At 35.3% G+C, this 27034-nt stretch overlaps 1 protein-coding gene across 2 annotated transcripts in view; it reads left to right on the top strand.

The window, feature by feature from the left end:
• LOC150102410 (trans-L-3-hydroxyproline dehydratase-like) overlaps positions 1-27034 on the top strand; it is a 106880-nt gene that overhangs the window by 40431 nt on the left and 39415 nt on the right. The window contains exon 2 of one of the 2 annotated variants that reach the window (XM_090399766.1): positions 12479-12545. The exons of the other annotated variant lie outside the window; for it this stretch is intronic. The gene's annotated coding sequence lies outside the window, so the exon portion shown is untranslated. The remainder of the gene's footprint in view (positions 1-12478; positions 12546-27034) is intronic. 2 annotated transcript variants of the gene reach the window in all.

Here is a 27034-nt window from a genome sequence, read left to right as displayed (position 1 = left end):
TCCAATGTAGCAGTAGCACTGTCCACCATGTTACATACACCTGGTTGATATATCTTAGCAAAGTGAGCACTCATTAACTGAACAATCTGCTTAGCATTCGACACTTGTGTACCATCTGCATTCAATAAAGTTATTCTTCCACATTCATTCTTTCTTTTGCTTGCCGCATAACGATAAAATTCTTTGGATTGCCTTTAGCTCGCATGGCCAATTTCTTTTCATACTCCGATTTAGCTTTCCTCACAATACTCATTACTTTTCTGGCCTGAGCTTTATATATTTCATAACTCCTCTCACTCATATTTTCACGATATTCTTTCCACATCATCTTCTTCTTGTGGATCTCTTCTCTCTTGCTTAATAAGGTTGCACATCCATTTCATTCCTAACCTATTTATTCTTCGAACACTAGGTATACATACAGATACCTCCTCATTTAAGCCCTTTTCAAAGATTCCCATGCATTGCTGACATTTTCCCCATTCAGTAACTGATACCATGGGACCAAAGATAGTATTCTCCTAAGTTGATCATAATTGCCCGCTTTGTAGTTCAGCATGTAAGTAACCTGTTTTAATTTACCGGATTCATTTAGCTCTGCTATCAGATACTGGCGCACTCGTGAAGTCACACGCTCGCAGATGCCTAACAATAGAACTTTAGCCCGGACTGTAGCTACAGTTCAAACTTAACAGAAGTTTATAGTCTATTTTGTAGTGGTACAATGGTTCTTTGTAGTGTTTTCTATTTTGCTTTAAATGTTCTCACGCCTGTAGAAGTCGGCTTTCCAACGAAACATGTTGTGTGTTAAATAAATTAATCGTTTGTCTAATTCTCGGATTTCAGTCAGTTATAAAAAATATGAACATATCTTCATACCATATATATATATATATATAATATTCATCAAAGCTTGATTTGCTTCCTCAGTCTTAAGAAAAGGCTGGTTATATTCCACTAATTCGGGCCCTACCCAAGGGCCTATGAGGTGTGGAAATACTTTCTGAAAATAAAAGCTGTGCCGAACAAAGCGGCCTTTTGCAGCTGCCCAATTTTTAATCCACCTAACTCGAGTGCTTCTAGATGTTTTTTCAATGTTTTAGGGATGGCGCCTAAAGCACCTATTGTTATGGGAACAACTTTTGTTTTCTTTTGCCAGATTCGTTCAACTTCGATTTGCGAATCGCGATATTTTGTAATTTTTTTCATTTTCTTTGTTGTCAATCCGACTATCTCCTGGTACTGATATTTCGATAAACGTAACACCCTTGTTTTCACTTTTTTCAACTACTGTGATATCGGGTGTGTTGCATTCCAAGCTTTTGTCAGTCTGGATTTTGAAATCCCAGAGTATTTTAGCTTTTTCATTCTCAACAACTTTCTGGTGAACTTTATGCTTCCAATAGTCTTTAGATACTTCAAACCCATACTTTTTACATAAATGCCAGTGGATCATCTTAGCTATGTTATCATACCTTCTTCGGTACTCAATTTGTGCGATTTTGCTGCATCCACTCATAATGTGGTCTACTGTTTCTTCCTTTTCTTTGCACAATCTACATTTACTGTCTTCTTGAATTTTTTGTATTTTTGCCTTCATAACGTTGGTTTTAATGGCCTGTTCTTGTGCTGCAAAAATTACCGATTCTGTTTCTTTCTTTAGTGCTCCATTTCTCAACCATTGCCAGGTCAAGTTGCTGTCAGCGCTGTCCTCTATGCTGTGAAGGTATTTTCCATGCAATGCCTTATTTTTCCATCTTTCGGTTCTCACTTTTACTTGGTTGGTTTTGTATTCCAATTTTGTCTCCATGGGTTTAAATAAACCCTCTTTCCTTACCTCAATTAGAAAATTTTCCGTTGTTTGCTGCAGATAATCATTTAAATTTCGTTTTTCTTCTTCAATAACTTGATTCACTTGTAATAATCCTCTACCTCCTTTTTTGCGTGATAGATAGAGCCTATCAATATCACTGCGAGGATTAAGGGCATGGTGCATTGTCATTAATTTTCGAATTTTTCGATCTAAATCTTCCATCTCTAGCTAGGTCCATTCAACAATGCCTGCTGAATATCTCAGAACAGGTATGGCCCAGGTATTAATTGCTTTTATCAAATTTCCAACGTTAAGCATTGATTTAAGGAGTTTTCTTAATCGTCTTATGTATTCTGCTCTAGTTCTTTCTTTGATCTTATTGTGCAGAATTTCTGATGCTTCTAAAATTCCCAAATATTTGTAGCTGTCTTCGAATTTTATTGCTTTGATTATTTCACTATTCAGTAGCTCGATTTCGTTCATATCTTCAAATTTTCCTCTTGTTATTCCAGCAATTGCACATTTGTCTAAGCCAAAAATCCGTTGATATATTTTGACTGAATATGTGCACAGTGTTTAGCAACGATCTGAGTTCATTCTCTGATTTTGCATACAACTTCAGATCGTCCATGTATAAAAGGTGAAATATCTTTGCACTTTTTGCGCAGTTTGATAACCATGGGCAGTTTTATTTAAAATTCTAATTAAGGGGATCAATGACAATATAAACAATAGAGGAGATAATGAGTCTCCTTGAAAGATGCCCCTTTTTATGTTTACCTCTCCAATTTCTTCTCTATTTATAACCAATGTTGTTTTCCAGTTTTTCATGCTGGATTGCAAAAATTTTTGCACGTTTTTGCTAATACCAAATAGTTCTGTGCATTTTAAAATCCAACTATGAGGCACCGAATCAAATGCTTTTTTATAATCTATCCAAGCCATATGAAGGTTGGTTTTTCTACGTTTGCAATTTTTAAGAATCATTTTATCAATCAGCAATTGGTCTTTTGTGCCTCTTGAATTTTTGCTGTTACCTTTTTGTTCAATTGGGAGAAGAGAATTTGCTTTAAGATAGCTGTATATTTTATCAGCTAGTATGCCTGTGAGTAGCTTAAAAGTTGTTGGCAGGCAGGTTATTGGTCGGAAGTTTTCTGGGTTTGGACCTTTTTCTTTATAATTTATGATCAAAAACGTTTTCCCTGCTGTGAGTCACTCTTCTTTGCATTTTCCTTCTAAAACATCATAAAATTGGTTAGCAAGTCTTTCATGTAAGCCTGTTAGATATTTCAACCAGTAGCCATGTAATTCATCCTTCCCAGGTGTTGACCAATTTTTTATTTTTTTTGCTTGCTTTTGAACCATTTCAGTTGTTATTTTCAGTTGGTCCATTTTTCGTTCTTGAGATTTGTTCGTAATTTGTTCAATCCATTTTGCCTTGTTATTGTGCCTCTTAGGGTCGTCCCATAGGTTTTTCCAAAACTTTAGTGTATTTTCTTTGTTTCTAAAATTTATATTTATATTTTCTTTAAAATTATCATTCCTGCAGCAATCAATTTTCTTGTAAAACTGGTGCTGATTTGCGCGAAACATCGAATTTTGCTTGTACTGTTCAATGCGTGCACTGTATCTTCTTATTTTAGCTGCAACTGCAACTATTTTTGGCTTCACTTCCTCTAATACTTCATCAATAGGTCGTGTTCCAGTATTATATCTCTTTATGGGGTTATTTCGGATTTTTGCGTTTTTCAGCTTCTTTTCCTTAAGGTTTTTCAAATTGCTCACGTCTGCTCTGAGTTTAAGAATTTTATTCTCCAGTCGATGCTTCCATTTTGGTTCCTGAGCCTCACTGCTTTTGGGTTCACTAATCTTATATCCTAATTCAGATGTTACGACCTAGGCTATATATATATATAGCCTACGTCGTAACATTCAGTCTCCAAAAGTTAGAGCTTGAAAACTGCCTCGCCTACTCGCTATACGGGAACAAAAAGGTGTTAGCTGATTTTTTTTTGATTTTATATATATATATATATATATATATAGAGAGAGAGAGAGAGAGAGAGAGAGAGAGATCACATTAAACAGCCACCTAACAAAATTAGAAATACTACATAAGAAAATTGTGTCAACAGTGATTTGGACATAATTGAAAATAAATTATGCTTATTTATAATTTAAAAAAATGTATGTATTCTACATTGTGTACTGAATCTTTGTACTGAACAGAAAATGTAATAATACGTTTCTTTTGTGTATATGTAAATGCTGGAATATCTGTATGATAATAAAAATCATTATTATTATTATGCGAATCCCTACTCAGATACGGTATAACAGTCTATGCAAACACACCAAACAGCCACCTAACAAAATTAGAAACATTACATAGGAATATTGTATCAACAGTGATTTGGACATCTTATACGCAATAGCCAATATCCGACAGCACATGGCGATACACAGATCCTGAGCATTGAAAATCTGAAAGACTACATAATATTACTGAAGAATTACTTCAACATTACCTATCGAAACAACAGAAACACATATCGTATAACACGATCCACAACAACTCTCTACATCCCTACACCCTTCAACAACTCATATGGTTCTTTGTTGAGATCATATCAGATACCCATGCTACTCAACAACCTACTAAGAAATTTAAAACACTTAGACAACTACAGAACATTAAAACACGAACTCTGGAAAATATACCAACAAAGTTAATATCACCAGCATCCAATGCCTATATCCCATCCATAAATAGTAACAACAACATAAATAGTGAAGGCTAATCTCACTCTCTTCATAAAAGCTAACCCAAGCTTCGAAGTAGGTGGGATTAAATCATCTCATTCCTCCACACGTAATCCTCATAATCAAAGATTGCAAATTATGTAACCAAACAGTCAGTACGGTGTATTATAATAATGAAGATACAGATATATATATATATATATAAACTATATGAATTTGTATCCAAAGAAAAAACATTAAAAAGAAATAATGTGCCTTAAACTGCGTAGTGTAATGTACAGAGCATCAAATGTAATATGCATTAATTGTAAATATGTAAATACTCTGTACGATGAAAATAGAAAAATTGTTATTTTATACATAATGTGTAAACATGTAAAAAATGTCTGTAATAATCATATGTATGTTATTTATCTCAGACAGTATTATATTATTATTATTATTATTATTATTATTATTCATTTTTCAAAAGTGTAATCTTCATTGCTAATATTAGAAGAACACGTGTTGTAAATATATATGCAAAAGAGTATTATCAAAATTTTAATTGAAATGCAATGTAGAAAATGAATCACATATGCAGCACTTAGTGCTGAATTTTGTAAAAATTACAAGCTGGAATGTCACTAAAGACGATTATTGTAATTGTGTAAATATTTTAGAAATCAATAAAAAAAATTATTATTATTATTATTGAACATTACCTCAATCACTTCGAACATGCGGAAACACTAATTTTGGAAATCACAAATAGCCACAATAGCATCAAATACACAATAAACACAATATACAGACCCCTAGATAAAATCCACTCAGTTTTCTTCACGAGTTAGAAACATGGCTAAGCGGCATCGAACCCCGTACAACACACAGGCTCTTCCTAATAGGAGACATTAACATAAACACGCTTGACCACGCTTCTCCAATCACTAACACATATCTAGATAAGTCAGTACAACATAAATCCTACCATTAACTCCCCAACAAGAGAAGAAATACTCAATAACTCACTAACAAAATCATGCATTGATCATATTGGCATAGGCTCCCATCTATACATATACATCATCAGTAATTAACATCAAAATTGCCGATCACTACTTTGTCTCAACTTCGTTTTATTACGTTTCCTACCCCCCCCCCTCCCACCACCACAAAAGTCGACAAAACTCGATCATACTAAACAGCATTGTCGATAACCAAGTAAAAAATACAGACTGGAATTCCCTACTTAAAATAAATGATCCTGTAACATTATACGAGAATTTTCAACTAAAGTTCACAGAAATATACAAAAAAAAGCAACAAAACCTAGACAAACGAGGCGACAAACAGACAACAACCCATGGATAAATGACGGCATACTAAATACTATTACTGTAAAAGAAAATCTATGGAAAAAAACTTAAAAAGTCACCCAGTAACACACATTTACAAACCTTATACAAAAACACAAGAAATCAACTAAGAACAAAAATTCGTAGGGCAAAAAGACGGTACTACTTCCAAAAATTCATGGAATATAACAGCAATATCAAGCAAACACGGGCTACACTCAATGAATTAGTAACTCGAAAAAAGAAAACTTCAGCACAGGATTTTATTGCAAAAAGCTTCGGTCAGGACACAAACCAAGAGGAACTAGCAAACTCATTCAACCATGCCTTCGCAAACAACATCGCACAACTCAAAAAAGACAAACTACCAACGATCAACAAAAAACTACCGACACAAAGTCAACAACAAACGATGTATTTTCCACCAGTAACAAAACAGGAACTGAAAGAAGCAATCCTACAACTAAAACCAAAGACCACTCCAGGAATAGACAAAATAAGACTCACAGACCTTATAACACACTTTGAACAAATAAATCCAATACTTTTGAAACTCGTGAACATAATATTCGACACAGGCATTATTCAACGATAACTAAAAACAGTAATTACGCCAATATACAAACACGGCAAAAGAAACGATACTCAGAACTACAGACCAATAGCTACATTACCAGTCATCTCAAAAATCGTAGAAAAAATTATCCACACCAGACTACAGAACTATTTACAGAAGTACAACATCATCTCACAAAACCAATACGGTTTTCAAAAAACAAAAAGCACCATTACTTTATTAGAAGACATCGCCCACACAATAAACAAAGCTCTCGACAAAAACAAGTACGCCGTCCTTATACTGCTGGACCTAACCAGAGCATTTGACACACTACTCACCAAACTATACTCAATAGGTATAAGAGGAACACTGCAAGAACTTCCTCTCAAACAGAACACAAGTAACAAAAATAAGTACATGTCACAGTCGGAGTATACAAATAAAACACGGTGTACTACCTCAAGGTGCCATATTATCACCCACTCTATTCAATATATACATTAACGATGTTCATAACATATCCATAAGAAGTCAAATATTTCTATACGCAGATGATACTGCACTACTAGCAATCCACACAGACATTAACACAGCTCTCTGCAAAGCACAAGACCTAAAAGAAATCACAACATACTTGCACCAAAACACAGATGATGATAATACACAACCCAAGAATCATACGCCCCGCATCACTATCGACACATTGTCACACATACCGCTGCATTAACATACAAAATATGGAAAGTAATTATTTATTTATTTTAACCAAACAGATCAGTTTAGTTTGTAGAAAGGAGCCACATGAAAATTTGCATATTATGCTACTGGAGAAACGGAAACTATATTAATAACTTTCTGCGTATGAAATTGGTATTTACATATATATTCAAGAAAAAAAAATATTCTTTAAGATCTAGAGAGCTAATCAGTTTTTTTTTTTTTTCTTCTTCTAAATTTGGTTGTCTGTTAGTTTCGCTGGGTTTGTTGTGTAGCAGTGAATTACATAATATGATTTTTTTTTCTTACCCAAACTTCACGACTGTACCATTGCGCAGTATTCCAAACAAACAAACAAACTGATCTTACAATGTAATCCTCTTTTCATCTTTGGAAAATGGATGAACTACCTCTATTCATATTAGACGCTGTTCTGCAATATTTTTATAGCACGTATTACACCGAAGAACATTAAACTATTGTATATGAAAATTCTAAATTGGCCATAGTAACTAAAAACAATTGGTAGTAGTTGCATGTTTTCAAGTATAAATGTAAATTTAGGTAATTCGTGCAGTTCATGCCACTGCCATCTTCGATGGACTTAAGTCAAATGGTGGAAAGCTAATATCAAAAAAAAAAAAAAAATCAGCTAACGCCTTTTTATTCCCGTATACGGGGAGTAGGCGAGGCCATTTAGCCCTATCTAACTTTTGGAGACTGAGTGGGCAGTTCAATCTCCACTGGTACCAATCAGAGATAGATGGCCCAAGGCTATCACTAATTAAGCGGTACACAGTGAAGAGAGACGGCTCAAATGTGCCGCCATCTCGTGGTCCCTAACCCTAACATAATATATTTTTAATGTCTGAAATAATCTGGGTTCTACGGTCGATTTTCTTGAGTTTACGGGACGAAAAACCCGAGTTTCCGGGAGGAAAAACCCACTTGCCCGTGCCAGAGATCGAATAACTCGGGAACCAGTCGAAAAAAGGCTTAGAAAAATTTCCTCTAGTCGCCGACTAGACTCGAAACCAAGTCTTCCTTCGTTCGGCCAAGCGCCGTGGTGTGCAAACGCCGCATCCACTGAGCTACACAGGCTGGAAAGCTGATAATACTGGAAAATTGATAGTGCAAACAAACGTTTGTAGCCATATTACTTTTCGCTATGGTCTAAAAATTGTTAACTGAGCCAGAGTTACACATGTTTAGTCGTGATAAAAAAAAAACTGGAAAAGTTGGTCAAAATGAGAATTTCCGAATAGGTGAATAAGAATATGATACTCTAATGATAATCAGCATGGCTTTATGATGGGACTGTGATGTCTTAGTAATCTACTAACTTCTAATAATAGAGTGACAGCTGAGTTGAAATGGAATAACTACACGATGATACCGCTGGATTTTGTAAACGCGTTTGACAGGATATCACATGGAACTCTTACGTAAACTGCAACGAATTGGGATTGATAGGAGACTGGTGATATGGAAAAAAGGGTCATTGTTGGACAGATACCAAAAAAGAAGTATATGGAGGAGAAGAATCCAAGATAAGGCCGGTGACTAGTGATGTGCCACAGGGCTCTGTGCTTAGATCGTTGCTGTTTAATTTGTACATAAATGATATAGGAAATAATTTGAAGTGTCATTATGCAAAAGTTGGGAAGAGTAATAGTTAATCAAGATGATCCAGAGCGCTTGCAGGATGATTTAAATAGGCTAACAGTATGGGGAGAACATAATGATGTCAATTTAATGTGGAAAAGCGTAAAATTATGCATTTTGGGTTACAAAGATTAGAATCTGTGTACAACATTGAGGGAAATGTACTCCAAGAAATGAAGTCAGGGGGGGGGGGTAGCAGATTTAGATAGAGAGTTGGAGTTTATAGGGCACATTGCCAAAGTAGACAGGGTCACAGGGATTGCTTGGTTATCGAAGGACCCACTCTTTTCACGTCTGATCACCTGAGTTTCTTGAGGATTTGGAATTTGTGGAGAGCATCCAGGAGCAAGTGACTAAGATGGTGAGTGGTTTGTAGAACCCTACGAGAATAGATTGAGGGTTTGTGGATTACAAAAGTTGGTTGATAGGTGAATGGAGGGGGATATGATAGAAACAATTAAGTTACGTAAAGGTTTTATAAGACTGATTTAGGGGAAATGTTTCAGCACTTGACTAAAAAGGCAGAACAAATGGTCATTCCTGGAAGTTGGGTAAGAGTATGGTTAGCAAGGGCTTGAGGACTAGAGTGGTGAATGAATGGTTGCTTGAATCAGTTGTGAGTACTTTGTTAATTCAAGGAGAGGTAGGATAGATATTCTGTTGATAATTTGACTCTTCCACAATGAGTCTTAGCACTAAACGGGGGTGCCCCCCTTGGAATAACAAAAACAATAATAATAATGATAATAATAATAATAATAATATATGATGAACTGAATGTCTGCTAAAGTTCATTTCACTGAAGCTGATAAACAGCAATATCACTACTTAAATATAAAGAGCCAATAGGTTTCATTTCGGCGATGTAAACATTATTTAAATTAAGGAGATATTAAATCCCACATTCTTTTAAAACCAAAAACCGGTCTGGGTAGTGACTTTCCACCATAATGTATAGCATCATACATCTCCTAGGAGATGGGTTTTGCATTATGGAAAATACTAAGAATAGTGACCAGAGCTTTACCCACCTTTGCTACGAGTTGCCCTAGTTTGTACTACGTACTTTGTACTACGTGCTTTAGCTTACGCTAGTAGTCGCCGATACTTTTATAGTTTACCATATTCGGCAACAAACTCTTTGATTCCGATCTGTGAGTTTCTTATTCGGTTTTAAAACAATGTGGGATTTAATATCCCCTTAATTTAAATAATAAGCAATATCATTCTTTTTACTAGTCTCATTCCTTGTCACAGCAAATATAGGGTTTCGATGGCATTCCAGGGAAAAGCAGTTTATGCTTTAATCTAAGTTTTATCTTGAAAGATTTTTTTTTTTTTTTCATTCCACAGAATTTACTAAAAAAAACTTTCATATAAATTGCAGTAAAGGAAAAATTTCACTTGTGGTGGGATTCAGTATTTACTGGTTTAATTCGATAATTTACAATACCTAATATGGTTTTATTTAATTTATTTACTGTTTAGTTAATAGGGATTTACTTTGGCTTCCTTTATTTATTATTCTGTACTTTAGCTCACTCACCGCCATGACATTTTTTAATGATAAAATTAGAACTTACTTTCGTTTGCCTTTTCATGACTCCGAATACGTAGAATGTGAGAAAAGGTCTGAAAGGAAAAGAAAGATAATTAACATAAACGATTATTTTAACAAAGTTTAATATTATTGTAAAAATAAGAAAATAAAACAAACTCCGCTAACACCTTTTATTGTATTATTATTATATCTGCTGTGTGTTCTCCAGCTGGTATGTTTATTTTGCCCGGAGGAAAATCTCGTCCACTGGCATATAGGACTGGCTAGCCCACTTTCAGTTGAGAAGCTCGCATTTTCCGTTCTAAACAGGATTCAAATCCAAGTCTCTTCAAGGGAATAGCATCGTCGATACAGACGGAACTGTGGAGAACAATTGTGGACAAATGAACTCAAACTTCCCCACCCTTCAGTTGAAAAGTTTCTCATGATAACTGAAAGTACCTCCCCCCCCCCACCGTTTAGACGAAGAAACATTTTAAAAGGATTAACCGAATTCTGTTTTGCATAAATTAAAATAAAAAAAACTTAAAATTAAAATTTAAATAAATTAGATTTAAAAAATTAAAATAAGTTATGTAATGTTTTTTTCTCCACGAAAAGGAATGGACAGAACTCCCTGAGTCCAGACTTTTGGAAATCGGGAGGTAACTGGTACCTTGTTATAGCCTATATGAAGACTTGGTATTCATATAGTCTATAACTCGTATTCCTAACACTAATTTGTATCACTGTCTGAAATGGTGAATTATACGTCCGTTTTACTGAGAAAAAAACAACAATTAAATAAATGACTTTCCGCCAAAGATCGACTAACTCAGCAGTTTGTTAGACTAATCAAAATATCGGACTTGTGGAACTTTGTATTTGAATACAGACTGAAGAAGTGTGGTCTTCAAAATTTGAGAGATAGAATCAGAAAAGCAGATATCAGGGGCGGCTCGTGCATAGGCACTACGGAACTGCAGCACCCCCCCAATTTTTCTCGATACATAAATATATTTATTAATTTATTTATATTTCCTTGTAATATTTAATTTTATCATCAACAATTTGTACAATTCTCTTATTTTGTATCAAAAATAATAAAAATCCATCTTAGGAGAGCGAAGGACGCTAGCAGCACTGTGTTTACCACAGTGTCATATTCCTATGCGCGCAAGCATATGCACATCATAGTGAGATGCGAGCTATTAGCGTAATGCGGCACTGTCCGTCGCGCAGTTCCACTATTGTTTAAATGCAGTTTGCGCCAGTAGTAGAGTGTTCGTAATGCTTATCGTCGTGTTTACTCCGTCTCTTTAAATATTTGGACATTACAATTAAAGACATAACATTTGTTATAGATTTTATTTTAGAACATTTTTGGGGTTATGATAATGGATTTTATTTTAAAGTAATTTTGAATTATACCAACTGTATAATTTTATCGATAATAAACAATATTTTTTCACGTTTAATTTTTTTTTAAATTTTTACCATAATTTTAATATTTTATCCAAACACGTATACGTTGTACTTACAGAGTGTATGTATATTTCGAAAGTTGCAGCACCCCCACGATTTCAAGCCACGAGCTGATATAATAATTTATAACAATTAATAACAGGATGTTTCGCAACTGATAGAATGGGGAAGAACTCTAGGTCAATAAATGAGTCAATAAAATGAGTAAGGATGTGGTAGGAAAAAGCGTGAGGTCAAGGTTATATTTATCACGTGTAGTGCACACGTGATAAATATATCTTTCTTTCTTTCTTTATCTTTCTCCTTCCATTTACGGCAAATGAAACTATGAGTTCTCTCATGGAAAAAAAAAAGAGCTTTACTGTTTTCAGTTATAACAAGGACATTTAAGCGTGTTTGAAATAATATCAATCAAAGCTCGTTTTATTATTTTATTTATTCATTTTATTTTTTTATTTCATTTTTTTTTCATTTTATTTTTTATTCATTTATTTCATTTTACTTTTATTCTATTTAATAATAATAATAATAATAATAATAATAATAATAATAATAATAATAATAATAATAATCAGCTAATGCCTTTTATTCCCTTATAGGGAGCAGGCGAGGCCTTTGAATCCTATCAAGCTTTGGGAGACTGAGTGGCCAGTTCAATCTCCACTGGTAGCCAATCTAAGATAGCTGGCTAATTATTTATTCATTTTATTTTTATTTTATTTTTTATTTTGTCTTTATTTATTTATTTTATTTTATATTTAAATACATTTGATATTTTTATTCATTTTATATTTATTTATTTAGAGATCGTTTGCATATTAATATAAAGACTGAGATATTAAAAAACGTTTTCTTTATTATACTACTTTGTATACCCTCCTGATTGCCGAGTTGTTAGCATATTCGCTTTCTACACAAATGATTGCAAGCTCTTTCCCAAGCCAGACTAGGTCACCATGGGGAAAGTATACTCAACTCTTCTCTGGAGGGGGGAGGGGGGGGATATAGAAGTATACTTCTATACTTTCGAAGGTAATTTTTTAGACTTAACTTAATATACAGTCATATCCTGGTCATACGATACGTGAGGTTCCAGACCGCCATCCTATCGCGAATTTTCGTGCTATAGCAAACTCCTTTTTTATCTTTCACTTGTAGATGCAATATCATGGTTTAATAACATTTTAATCAGTCATATATATGCATAACTGACGTGTCACTTCAGAGGCTATTAAATATGGAGGAAAAGAGCTGGAAACAACTATTAACTATCTGCAATATAGCTCTAGCTACAACCAACATTCCATCACAACAGAAAGAATGCCTAACAATACATAATATATAATACCCACCCCAATAACAATAACAATATATAATACCCACCCCCCACAAAAAAAAAAAAAAAAAAAAAAAACGCAATCTATACAACCCAGGAAATTACAGAGGAATCACCCTACATCCCACTCTGAAAATCTGTAATAGGATGCTTCTAAACCGAACTGAACCACATATAACACCTCTTCTGTTCAAGCCAATCGAGTTTCTTGGAAAATAGAAGCATTGTGGAACACTTCCACTGCCTTAGTTGCTAGAAGGAACAAGAGTTAAAAAAACCTTCCTTGAATCTTAAATTTCTCAAAAGCCTTCGATTCAATCAATAGACAAAGGATGTTCAAAATGCTCTGTTATGGCATATTCTTGAAAATAATCACAGCAATACCAGAATTACCATGCAATAATAATGATTAATGAAGAGATGACTGAGAGATTTCCTATTTCCACTGGAGTTCTTCAGGAAGACTCTTTAGCACCATATATTATTATGATTATTATTATAAAATTGAAATCCAGAATGCCTACCTGATCTTTAACTGCTAAAGCCCAAACGCAGAAATAACTATACAACAGTAGTATTGCTGTATTGGACATTATTCATAACATTTAGTTTCTATTATTATTCAGATATTAAAAGTAAGATTTGCTGCAATAGAAATGCTTACGATATGATGCATCACATATGTATATATATGTGTGTATATATATATATATATATATATATATATATATATATATATATATATATATATATATATATATATATATATATATATATATAAGAATGACTTAAGACCTGCGCAGATGCGTTTCTCTCACTTTTAATTAACCTAATGGATTGAAATTACAGAAGAACAAATAGATCAGTTTACAGAGCAATGTATCAAATGATAAGATTGGATTACTGATCAGCTCAATTCTGATTTTCGTTGTAAGGTTGGATGTTAATAAATGACACATTACAATGCATTCTTGTAAAATATTCAAGCTTTGTTAAAATTAAAAAATAATGAAAATATTATGTGGCAGAAGATTCATGTGAGAGGTTACAAAACAGAAGAAAAAAAAATCTATTCATATTACCATCCATCATCTGCACTACTATTATCACTTTAATCGGTATACTGGAAATACGATGTCAGTTTTATATTAAGAACCCAACAAAGCTCTTTTGTTACGCTACTATTAATGTGAAAAATAAAAACGTCGTATGAACTAAATAGCAGCTTAGAAATTGCATATGTGATCAGAACACGTGCACAGGATTTCATGTACGACTTCAATAAGAATGCAAATACAAACGAAATGAAGAGAGAAATGAGTAAAACTTGCATCTACTTCATCCAGTGTCTTAAATTCATCAACATTTGTTGATGAATTTAAATTCATAAATCACCTTCGTCTTCCTAGTTGGCCAGGTGAGTAGAGCATATTTGCTGCCAGTCCTAGAGACTGTGGTTTCGAATCATACTTTCACATGGATATTTGTGGCTGTCTAGGTTTAGGTGACGATTTGTTTCATTATTTGGTATGAAAGAACTAATTTGCTTGTAGAAAGGCCGAAATGGTCTTAAAAAAGTACCATCTTTGATCTCTTGAGCAATGTTTGGCATACCTGTGATATAAAATTACTGTATTAGAAGTCAACAATCTTTCTAGAGTGGGAATATCATTGAGGGATTCATTCCACTCCTTCCTACCTTCTAGGTAAAATACGTATTCCTGGCATCTCTCTCTATGTTCACTACACCTTTATACAACTGATAAAACTTCTATCCCCTATACATTGAAAATAAATTCGGTAATTTTTTTTCTTTCTTTTTACATCGATCCCATACACGAGAGGGAGATGATCCTCATGTGTTAGGCACACTCGAGGGTTGGGAAAAAATAAATTTATTGACTTTTCTCTTTCTTTCTTTCTTTTTTTTTTTTTCTTTTTTCTTTAAGAGTTGGAAGTTGTAATTGTTTGGGGAAACTTCTCTACCTTCCCACCAACTTGTACATATCAATGAAATCACCTCTGTGCCTTCTGTCCATCAACATTGTAATTAACATGTTCGCAGTCTCTCTCTCTCTCTCTCTCTCTCTCTCTCTCTCTCAATGGTTAATGTTTCTAAGTCCTGAGCCACTTGTCTCTATGCTTTTTATATGGTTCCTGATAATCTTCCTAAAATCCAGAACTACCAAATTCGCGGCACATAGTCCATATATGGCGGAATCAATGCTTATCAACGAGATTTTTGGTTACATATAAATGTCCTTTTCATCATTGCCGCAATACATCGTGTTTTATACGGGATTGAGTGGTATGGTAGATGGATTGTATAGTATTGTCGGTGGATTCTGTATTGTATAATGACCTCCTGTGAGTTCTCATACTCCGTGGACAATGGTCTGCCTATCATCAGCAGAAGTTTGGATGAGGTCTGAGATCAGTGAAAGAAGGTTTATTATATGAGAAAGAGGGTAGGTAATATGAAAGATTTCTGAGGAAGAAGAAGAACACCTTCATTAAGGAAAACCTGAAGAGAGAGAGAGACCGACCCCCCCCCCCCCCCACACACACACACAATACATTACTATTACACGTAGTGAGTGATCCGTACAAAGTCAGGAAGACACGTCATAAAATAGCAGTTTGCTAAGATGCCTTCGATGTCAAAAACTCTATCATATTCTTTGGAAATATCAAGTGAAACAACATAGGTTTCTGCCAAAAGTTTCCATGGAGCACACATCTCCGGGGGGGGGGGGGCGTAGTAGTTTCATGATAGTTAATTACTCAATTATTCTAGTGACACTGATGAAATATTATATATTTTAATATCAATTCACATGTTTAAATACGCTTGTCATTGTATAGGGATATTATTATTATTTGACACCTCCAGGGAGTCCAAAGACTCATCGAGGGAGAGTGTGCCAACAGCATCAAACATTTTTCCCCTTCCAACTGCTAACCGCGCTCAAACTTACTTAACTGAGCCATTAGTAACAAGCAGCTGTATACATGCAAAACACTACCGTGACATTACTCAAATATTCAAAAAAGATCAAAATCCAAGGAGACCAGCTATTGTCTGAATATTGGTACGCGTTGTTTGTTATGCTGTTGAAAAAACATGCATTTTATTGGAGTGAGAAGCATTGATTTGTGAAATCTATATTCTTCACTCCTGAATAGTTCGTGCGTATTGGTCTTGGCCCTGCTTAAATTTAAACCATTGTTGTGGGAAACACGTTAATAAAAAAAAAAAAAAAAAAAAAGGTACGGCGACACTGTCTTAGTTGACATCATAAGATATCTAAAGCGTTCGCTGATTCCTTCCATCTACCTTTGGAGATATCTCTTTAGTGATCTTTTTCACGTATTATATGATGCGTCGGTCTCCTTCTTCTTACTACTTGCTTCCCCCCCCCACCACCACCACCACCACCGTCCACTTCATAATTTAAGCCACTGTTGTGATGAAGCGATTTATGATTTATGTCTTCATTTTTTAATAGAACAGTTTCAAATAAAATAAAAAAAAACGTTCAGACACATTTTTTTTTGTGCGTAATATACTGTAAATATACTTCTTTTTATCTAATAAAATCAGTTGTATGCCAAATAGGTGTGATATTACATTTGTTATCACTGTGTACATTTTACTTCGTATTCAGATATAAACAATAATATTAATGGCAAGCAGAAAAAGTATATCAAATGTAAAATCATATTCGAAAAATTCGTCCTATCAACTTTCAATTCGCTGCTTATTTTTGATAATAGTTGTTAATATTCTGAGAAATTTAGAATGAGTCTAAAATGGCAAACACTGTTAGCAGAATCGACGGTAGAGCATGTAAATACACGATTAAATACGCGCCACTTAGGAATGAAAAAAGTATTGGGAACTGAAAAGGCGTTAGAGGACTTATTATATATTTGTTATTTATAATTTTATTATTTCAAAGTTATATTATATATGATGATGATATTCAACCTATAAATCCCGACTGCTGGGTGAAGGCCTCTTACGTTATACTGGTGGGTTGCATCTACTTCTCCCATGGCAATCCAGTCCTTCGGAAGGTGTATCTATTTGTATGAATGAATGAGACAATCGCAAACATCCATGCCCATAGCGGTATTCGAAACCGTCTCCTATTCGCTGAAGAGCGGATATGCTAGCCACTTGGCCAACCAGCTTGGCTTTATAAACAGGGTGAGCATACATGATTATATAAAGGATGAATTAAAGTACAGGTATCTCTTGGTTAATGCAGTTTTGCTTAATGCGGGATTTGATTAACGCGGCGAAATTAATTGTGGCAATCCCTTGATATACGCGGCAAGAGTTTTGATTAACGCGCCTTTAACCCTGCGGCTCGCAGCCGATCTGACAGATACATGCAAATATTTAATATAAATATTCTTACACAATTCAGTATATAGCTTGCAGGTCATGAGTAGATGTGCATTCATATGTTATCAGTGATATTCCGCACTATGTTTTTGCTGTCAGTTTGGTTTAACATGCTATGTAAAGGTGTATGATATTTGACAGGAAATTGTATCTGAGAGATATACCACGACCTCCGATGTCAGTATAGTATGGTTCAGTTTTTTTTTTTTTTTAATTCTTTGTTCAATAATTTTTAATAAATGATTGATAATAAAACTGAAAATCAATAAACCATCATGTATTACTGAAATAGAGAGCCAAAGGCTTATTTATTATAATATCCTCTAGGAGATGCATTATACATTATGGAAAATACTAAGGAAAATGATCTGGGGCTTACTCCACCTTTACTACGAGTTGCCCATAAGGTTGCTTATGCTTGTATCCTCCGAAACGTTTAGTTTCTATACGTTCGGCACGAAACTCTTGTAGTTTCTATATTCGGCTATGAAATAATTTTGGATTCAATATCCACTTAATTTGTACTATCATGTATTATATTTGCAATGTTTTTTCTTTGTTTTATTGCTTGTTTGTCGAGGTCTGGAAGGTCATTATGTCGATAAGAAAAAACTAAAACTGTTCAAACGACCCTTGATAATTTGTTTTGATAAAAAATTGCAGCAAATAATGTAGGTACAGGTATTTATTAAACATTTACTTTGCATTCATTTTTTTATCTTTCCTAAAAGAGTACCGTATAAAGCGAATTATTAATACAGTAATTGATCATGGACGAATTGTACTTTTTAGCATTGATTGTTATATTTGATTAACGCGATTTTGATATACGCGGTAACGTCGAGGGATTAATTAACTGCGTTAATCGATGGAAACCTGTATTGTGTTCAAGGCGTTATTGGGCGCCACCCAGTGATCCAAATACTGCTAAACTTTGCAGAAATGCATTCTACGTCAAGCGTGAGCAATATCTGAAAAAAATTCCAACATTCACCACCAGGGGCACTGTATGATGTACGGAATTTTGCAATATTGCAATACCCCTCGGCAGTAACTGAGCAAGTCACTGGACCCGACTGGCGAATGTCCTCAAAAAACAAGAAGAAGAATAGTCCAATGATAAACGAAGCTGTCAACCCACACCTCACCAGTAAATTTAAGATAGAATGCAATGGGATTTGTGGGTTTTGCGTAGCCCACACCCAGCGATTGTGGGTATTCACAATCCATTCAGGTGAAACTGAACCTAATCTCCGAACAAAATCATCCACTGCCACGTAACGTTTATCTGCACTCGAGCAAGGAATGCTAAAGCGAATGTCATTTGACTTTCAAAGCCCTACTGACACAATTCCTAGGTCAGGGTCTTGTATGGATAGATATGCAGAATCTTCTGTAGAATTTTCCAGACAGTTGTGTAAGGTACATCCATGTGTCATGATACAGTACGTACACTACAGGAACCAACGCTGTTATTCATGGTCTGCTCCACAACAGCAGTAGCAGTAGCATTTATTCACTTGTGAACTGATCAGTTTGCGACCTCTGCCAGGTCTAACTGCCAATCCCGTTTGTCCAAAATGACTGATCATTCGTCGCAGAGCACATGGAGATAGTGGACCTCGGCGACATTTGTTCAGGCGACAAAACTCTCGGAGTGCAGCAACAACACTGCAATTGTTTAGGTAGTAAAGCTTCATGAGCAATGCACGTTGGAGTAAGGTTAGTGTCATCATTTTGGACGGTATTAATAACTGGAATGAAGGGAAAATCCTTTTTAAACCCTCCTGGCACCTGCCGAAATGCGTGATATGCAAATTCCATGCATTCAGTGTTTACAAAGCACCTGTTAGTGAATTTTGGAACTACATTTTTTTCCCTTCTCAGATATCGCTTCCGCACAACGCACAATGTATTCCTGCAACGTTTCACGGCATTTGGATCACTGTATGACGCTCCACAAGCCCTTAAGCAGGGATAATTTAATATTGATCACCTTGTATATAAAAATACGGTATTTAAAATTCTTAGAAAATACTCGGACATATTTTATACTCAAACGATGTCGGCGGACTAACTTTTGAAGATAGAAGGGACATCCACAAGCTCAAGCTATTAACAAATCCAGGCGATCGAGAGAGTACGACAAACAACTACCACCATCTCGTTGTCCTGAACACTAATACTTATGTCACTGTCTGTAATAGTGTGAGATCTATGGTCGATTTTGGTGCTGTATTAAAATATCTATTTTCCGGATGAAAAACCCTACCAGGCCTAGAAAAGGTTTTTATAGTCGGTGGCTAGAATAGAACGTACAATGACCTTTCTAGGTTCAATTTTCGTAGCCCACTACAGGATATTTTTGTAGGCCTTTCTTTGGCCGATTCCTATGTCAGTATTCTTTTTGAACAACTGTGAGTTGCTTTTGGTCAATACTTCATGAGAAAGGCTTTTCCAAATGACAGGTAGTCTGATGAAAGGGAAGTGAGTAAGAGGCAAATTTGGTGAGCACCAGTTGAACAGCAAATGGATGTTAGACAGTTGTATTAATTTGTTGTAAGCTACAGGAAATGAGATGATTAGTGCCACTTTGAAGTATTCGTAGAGAGAAGGGAGAAAAGGCGGTCATCGATTAAATAAACTGTCTTCTTTTGTATAACGTTAAGAATTTTAACGAGGCTTTCAGTGCACTACCCCAAATGTGAGCTCAGTATTCTGTGTGGGCAGATTTTGGATTTGTAGATAGTTAATAGTTGGACAGTTCAAAATTAACAGCTTGAGCAAACAGGATAATTTTTTTGGCGTATTAGGAAGCCACAAATTAAAAAAAAATCAGCTAACTTCTTTTATTCTCATATAGGGAATAAGCGAGGCCGTTTTAGCCCTATCTAACTTGTGGAGACTGAGTGGGCAGTTACCTCTCCATTGGCAGCCAGAGATAGCTGGCCCAAGGCTATCATTAATCTCGTGGTCCCTAACCCTTAGAGAATATTTTAAATGTCTGAAAATAGTGTGGGTTCGACGGTCGATTTTCTTGAGTTTATGGGGCGAAAAACCTGAGTTTTCTTAAGAAAAAAACCTGCTTGCCCGTGCCAGAGATCGACTAGCTCGGGAACCAGTCGAAAAAAGGCTTAGATGTTGCTCTAATCGGCGACTAGACTTGAACCCAAGTCTTCATGTGTCCAAAAGAAAGAAATGTAATTGTCAATAAATATCAACCCAAAAAGAGATATAGCTTGTGCATCTATCTGTATATCTTCATTGGTTGATATTGTACGTATTCTTGTTTGATCCTTTTTTCCAAATGTAAGCAAACAAAGTTTGTGCGTAAAATTTCTTTATGACTAGACTTCTATATAGAAGCTAATGAATTCTTAATTTAATACTATAGAAATTTTCAGTCAGATGAATACCAGATCCTATAAATTTCCTTGAAATGTCGAATGCAATAGTACAGGAATCTCTTGATCTTTCAGTAGCACTTGTTCACACGGATGAGTGATAGGCAAGTAGGTGGTTTCCTGGTGATGAAGAAGTTAATGGTTAATGAATATTTTCATTACGTTAGAGAAGGCTGAGATTAGTTCAATATAGCTGAAAGGCAGACTTTTATTTCTTTTGTTTGGTATATGCTAAATACGAGCTTACTTCCACTCTGTGCAGTAAATGCTGCTAAATATAACAGAGCGCATAGACAATATAGGACAGATGTTATTTCTGGAGTACACATGTAAACAATTGGTAGTGGAGAGGTTACCATCAGAAGGAGAGGTGACCTGTTACTTCTATAGTATATTTGGAATGAAAACTAGTTAACAATTTGTTTTCCATCTAGAGTATTGGGTGAGTGGGGGAAATGTTATCACAACCAGACCGCTTGTTCTTCAAAAGCTAGATAGGATTAAAAGGCCTCGCCTACTCCCTATAAGGGAATAACAAGGCATTAACTTATTATTTTTATTATAGGTTATTAAGATTATTTTGCCTTTTTTGGGAAAAACTAAATGATATATGTGGCATATTATTTCTGATATGGTTGCAGGTGATTTGCCTTGGCCATGTGTGCAGGAGGTGGAGGAATAAAATGATTCCAGGAAGTCATTGTTGATTTTTGGTGTTATTGTAGCTATCTAAACACACCAGCCACTGAATTAGAAACTTTTAATTAATACCGTGTTGGACCTCCATTAGCCCGAATTAGAACACACATATGCGTTGTAATCCGGATGCATAGATTCCACAAGATGTTGGATTGCATTTACATCTACAACATACCAGGCATTCACCAGACAGTTCATTAAGTGGTTCAGATTTGACAGAGGAGCACTTTGCTTCTGAATCTATTTTTCTAACTTGTCCGATACATTCTCAATGCGGTTCGGATCTGAGCTTTGCGGTGGGCAAGGAAGACGATTGAAGTCGCTGCCATGCTTGTTGAACCACTGCTAAACAATTCTTGCTCGATGGACAGCAGCATTGTCGTCCATGAAAGAACCACACCTGCTGATACTAAGTCAACATCGCTTTGCAGGAAGGGCTTCATCGGCAACAATGTTCAAATATTCCTTGGAGCACACTCAACCTTCTAGTGAGTTCCCTGGTATTACTAGAAGGTTGAGTGTGCTCCAAGGAATATTTGAACATTGTTGCCGATGAAGCCCTTCCTGCAAAGCAATGTTGACTTTGTATCAGCAGGTGTGGTTCTTTTGTTGGTAGGTGGTTGTCCTACCAACAAAACATATCCCACACTAAGATATCACCTCCATAACTTTGAGTTGTATTTACAAGGCAAGCTGGGTTCATTGCTTCATAGGTCTCCTGCCAAACTCTCTGCCTACTGTTGGTTCTGAAAAAAGTGTGGCTGGTCAGAGCATATGATCTTTTTTTTCAGTCATCCAGTGTCTAGTCACGATGTTTCCAACTCCACTGTAACGAACTTTCCGGTTCTTCGCAGAAATCGGTGAATTTCGTATAGTCATGCGACTGTCAATACCGATCCTCTTGAATTCTCTGCACATAGACGCTGGATAAGTGCAATTTACATATATCTACATAAAGGTTTTTATTCAATGGTTGATATGAGTAGATGACAGAAAGGAGAAAGAAAGAGAGAGAGGAGTAGCGGTACACTGAATTTGCACCTGTAATGTTTGTAAGGAACGAAATAGATTCACCATTATTTATGCAAGGGCTAGTTTTCTGTGTTTTGTTTTTCAAGTTATATATATATATATATATATAAGATAGATAGATTTTTTTAATTTATTATTTATTATTATTTTTTTATTTCCTTCATGCACTTGTAAAACCAAGGCTTACACAGTGCTAGGAAATTAAGCATTGAGTGGGGATTTGAAAACCTTCATTAGAACTACGAAAAATTGTAATTTGATCAGAGCAAGTGCTTTGCTCTGGATACGGTAACAGCATAATCAGAGAAAGGAGGAACAGCAGTACAAACGGTCAGCTGCTTCGATTGGCCCGTCTAAGTGAATCCAATTAAGCCCATCTAAGTGAACTGCTTTTCATAGGAAATGCAAGCTGTACAGTATCATGATTTCGGTCACTCATATAAGTTTGGCGAATGAAGTTGGTAGTCGGTAATAATTTGCATTTGATTCTAAGCCTTTTTTCGACCGGTTCTCGAGTTAGTCGATCTCTGGCACGGGCAAGCAGGTTTTTTTCCCTTCGGAAACTCAGGTTTTTCATGCCGTAAACTCAAGAAAATCGACCGTTGAACACACACTATTTCAGACATTAAATATATTGTGTTAGGGTTAGGGACCACGAGATGGCAGCACTTGTTAAACTGTCTCTCTTCACTGCGTGCTGCTTAATAGTGATAGCCTTGGGCCAGCTATCTCTGATTGGGTACCAGTGGAGATTGAACTGCCCACTCAGTCTCCAAAAGTTAGATAAGGCTAAAACGGCCTCACCTACTTCCTATACGGGATTAAAAGGCGTTTTCTGATTTTTTTTTTGATGATTATTAGTTCAGGAAAATACCTCAGCCTCTTTTCTGTACTGATATGTGTAGCTGAAGAAAGAAAAACAGCCAGCCAGTTGCGAAAATTAATGTCACAAAGGAAAATAACTCCATTGTTTAGTGAGTTCGGCTACAGAAAATCAGTTTGGAGGTTAATAGTCTAAGAGGTTCAAGTGATTTTCCGAATTAGATGAGTGACAGAGATAGCAGATGAATGATGTTCAAAAACCTTGAGGTAAAGAAAGTAAAAAATAGGGGATGGGCTTTCCAGATTTATCACTTTCTAACATTAATAACATATCTTAAAATGCAAGTGGCATGCTTCTTGCAGAAAGAGTCGTGTAAAGTATAATTTTGAGAAAATTATTCCAATGTAATTAAGATGAATTCTGGTTATTTTAGTTCCTTTTTGACCCACTCAAAAAATAGTTCTGTTTGAAAGTCTATAATGATACCCATAATTTTATGTTTTTACATTTATAGCATATAATTTACATTTATAGTGTACATGTTGGTTAAGTGGGAGCGGATATGATTTTGTTGGCAACATTTTTTTTTTTTAATATTTCGATAAGATTTTTTGAGGGGGGGGAACATATCATGTTGGCATTGTTGTATTAGTTAAATAACGAATGAGGGGCATAAAGTGAGAGGCGATAGACTCTTTGATATGTCACTCATACACAGGGGGCATGCCAAGGGTATTTGCTGCCTGGTGCAAACTTTTATCGGCCACCCCTAATACTGTATTGTATAATCTAAATTAGATATTAGCTACATAAAATGCCACCCTTTCAATGTTGCCGCCCATGTGCGGTGCCCCCCTTGCAGCCTCGGGTTGGCGCGGCCCTGCACATACAGACAGTACCATCGACAGAGTGTAACATAGAGGCAGCCTGCCTCATGGCGCCACTTAATTAAGGACGCTCGTTCAGCCATATTGCGGTAAGTGCCATATTGTTGTAAGATATTTTACAACATCTGATGTAGGTGCAGAAGATTTATTTGAAGAATTAAAAATTATCTCAAAAATAATACAAGAGAAAAGTGGTCCTCACCAAATTTATCCCAAAATCTCGTAGAAATTTATCCCAACGTAACCATGACCTAAGTATATTGTTAACAATTCCTGTTAGTGTAGCAAGTATGGAAAGAAGTTTTTCCAAGCTTAAACTGTTTAAAAATTATTTGTGAACAGTAATGATCCAAGAAAGATCGGTTGGTCTAGCAACTATATCTACAGAGGCAGACATAGCTTATAATTTAAATTTAGAAGAGCTTATAAACAGTTTTATTGTGCGATATCGCCATAGAGCAAATATTTAATTAATATTATTATGTAATTGTTTTGTATTAATGTTTCTCTTGTAATAAAAACAAAATAGCAATGGGAGATTTTCTGATATTTTTTTCTTATAATCCATCAGGGGCGATATCTAATTGTTTTCCTCAGGGCACAATATAATTTGAGAGCCTCCCCCCCTCTCTCTCTCTCTCTCTCTCTCGTGCGCATGCACGCGTATCACACTAGTTCGTATTCCTCCAGGTGATTTCACAGTGGAGGTAGTACAGTTTTACAGCTAGCCTACAGAACTGCTTTATTCGAATTCACAGGTCAACAGAATTCTACTACAGTTAAAACATGTATATTATTATTATTTTTTTTTTCGTGACACCTCCAAGGAATCTGAAGACTCATCGCGGGAGGACACCTATTGTACAACTCTCCGTCTCCACCAGTACACCGAATCTCTACTACCAATCATCTACATCAGCGCCATCTACTGCCCATCACCACCACCACCAAAGCTAGTGTTTTTTGTCTGTAAATTGCGTGTGTTATAAAGTATACTGTATGTATATATATACAGTATATATATATATATATATATTATGAAGAAACATTATTTAACATATTAGGCCTGTGTAGCTCAGTGAAAGTGGCACTTACATCCTCTGCGCTTGGGTGCTCGAAGTTAGACTTAAGTTCAAGTCTAGTCGCTGACTGGAGGAACTTTTTCTAAGCCTTTCTTCGACCGGTTCCCGAGTTAGTCGATCTCTGGCACAGACTTTTTCTCCTGGAAACTCGGGTTATTCATCCATTAAACTCAAGATAATCGACCATAGCACTCACAGTATTTCAGACAGTAAGATATCTTATTAGGGTTAGGTACCAAGAGATGGCAGCACTTGTTTGCCAACCTCTTCATCGGTGGCTGCTATAATTAGTGATAGACATGGGTCAGCTATCTCTGATTGGCTACCAGTGGAGATTGAATTGCCCATTCAGTCTCCAAAAGCTAGATAGGGTATAAAAGGCCTCGCCTACTCCCTATAAGGGAATAAAAGGTGTTAGCTGATTTTTTTTTGAAGAAAGACAAATACCAAATAATATCCTAAAAGCTATCACAAGTATATATGAAAATAATCAAATACAAATAAGATTAAATCACGAGCTATCATATACGAGAGAGATAAACCAAGGGGTCCAACAGGGATGCCCCCCCTCTCAGCAACTCTTTTTAATATCTACTTAAATGAAATAATAATAAAATGGAATAAAAATTTACATCAAGGAATTAAACTTTCTCCTACAGTAAACTTAAACGCTCTCCTCTTTGCCGACGACCAAATAATAATTACAAATTCTGAAGATAACTTACAGAAAGCTATTTTAGATCTTAATGAGATATCCGAAGATTATGGTATGATAATATCAACAGAAAAATCGAAAACTATAGCCGTTAAAGGACATGATCCAGCAAGAACTAAAATAGTAATAGATAACAAGATCTTAGAACAGGTGAATTCATTTAACTACCTAGGATGTATAATCATATATGAAAATGAAAAAGATATAAACGTAAAAATTGCAAAATATTTAAAAATAACAGGTGTAATTAACTCTATATTTAAACCAAGCCTAGTTCAAAAACAAACGAGACTAAAAGTATACAATACATTAGCCCTACCAGTCTTAATGTATGGAAGCGAAATCTGGACAAGAAAACAAAAAGACAAACAAAGATTAACAACAGCAGAAATGAAGTTTATGAGAAAAACTGCAAAGTATACCCTATTTGATAACAAAAGAAATGAAGAAATTATGAAAGAATTAAAACAAGAACCAGTAATAGAAAAAAATAAAAAATATAAAAAAAAATGGATGGAACACGTTCAAAGAATGAAACAGAAAGATTACCAAAACAAGCCATTAGGAAAAAGAAAACTAGGACATCATCTTCAACGATTCAACGATGACTTCTAAGGCCGGAACACGCCATGCTAGGCCTAAAATCATTGATACGCATGATGATGATGATGATAATATATTCCGAATTCTTTATAAATCAGTGGTGGATAATTTTCTTTATCAAATGAAATGCAGAAAACCTAAACTTTCGTTTTAAATAAAT

Source organism: Typopeltis vanoorti, chromosome 10, assembly GCF_054136105.1.
Source record: "Typopeltis vanoorti isolate ZY-2024b chromosome 10, IOZ_Tvanoo_1.0, whole genome shotgun sequence".
NCBI lineage: Eukaryota > Metazoa > Arthropoda > Arachnida > Uropygi > Thelyphonidae > Typopeltis > Typopeltis vanoorti.
The sequence above is the reverse complement of the archived record's forward strand: the minus strand, read 5'-3'. Positions and strand labels throughout refer to the sequence as shown.